Source organism: Poecilia formosa, unplaced genomic scaffold (genome assembly GCF_000485575.1).
Source record: "Poecilia formosa unplaced genomic scaffold, Poecilia_formosa-5.1.2 Scaffold375, whole genome shotgun sequence".
Taxonomy (NCBI): domain Eukaryota; kingdom Metazoa; phylum Chordata; class Actinopteri; order Cyprinodontiformes; family Poeciliidae; genus Poecilia; species Poecilia formosa.
This window is the reverse complement of record NW_006800314.1, coordinates 350,579-351,725: the sequence shown is the minus strand read 5'-3', so window position 1 is coordinate 351,725 and position 1,147 is coordinate 350,579.

The following is a 1,147-nucleotide window of genomic DNA, read 5'->3' as shown; positions in this document are numbered from 1 at the left end:
ATCCTTCAAAGAGTTATTGTAGATTGCAATGGCTATTGGCAGGAAAAATCTCCTCTGGTGAAGAAAGTTCGTTTCACAGTTCCAAATAAGTTTCTCAACTTTGAAGACTGATTTATCTCTTAATCTGAAAGAATGCAGTCAAACTAGCCAATCACTGAAATGGAAAAATCCAACAAGATTAGTGTAAGAGAAGTTGAACGGCCTAGGGCCAGGCGCAACAAAAAGAAGGTGTCGTTCAACACTTGGTTTGAGGAAAACAAACATTGTTTTCCGGAAAATCCTGAAAACCAAGCCGGTTCAGTGGTCCCTGTAAAAGAAACAATCTCTCAAACTCAAGAGACAGTGGATGAGCAAGGGGAGAAACGGCCACCTGTGACCAAACAACAACAATAAGGAAATTATATCAGTTGGAAACTGGGTGGTTGAACTACCCCCAGTAGGTAAAACAATTTCTGCTGAAAACCCCTCACTGGAATGAACTCAGAGAAACAGCCACCAAAGCGTAAGCAGAAGCAGATACCACTTCAGGCCTGGTTGGAGTTGCACGCCCCACACTGATGAAAAGATTTCTAACAAAAATACCTTTTTTTTTCCCTTTATAATTATTTATATGACTGTACTTTCTTAAATTGTTTTAAACTACTATAATGTAATGAGTTTCGCTCCTGTACAGGGTATCTTTCAGGCACAATCCACTGACTATAATGTTTAAAATAAAGATATTCAGCAGATACAAGAGAAATATACATTGTTGTACTAAAATGATCCAGGTTAGTTAGTCAGATATTGCATAAAAGTTATGTTTTGTGTATATTTCATTCAAGTTTATGCTTTATCTATGGGACCAGTTTTGTTCGTATTCTCTGGAGTCACTGGTTTCGGTTGTTTTAAGGGGTTTATGTTAATCTGCTAAGCAGAGCTCTAAAACAGAGAAAGCAAGACACAAAATGGAACAACTAACTGGATGTGAACCATGTCATAGGGACAGAGAATCCAACGCTGCACAGTGAAAAGTCAACATATGATATGAAACGCATGACGACCAGGAGGCGCAGCAAGTGATGAGATGGTTAATAGAAGATGGGATGAATCCGGCTACGGGAGACAGACCAGAGTGGGCATAGCAGTAGACCAAGAGAGGGTAATA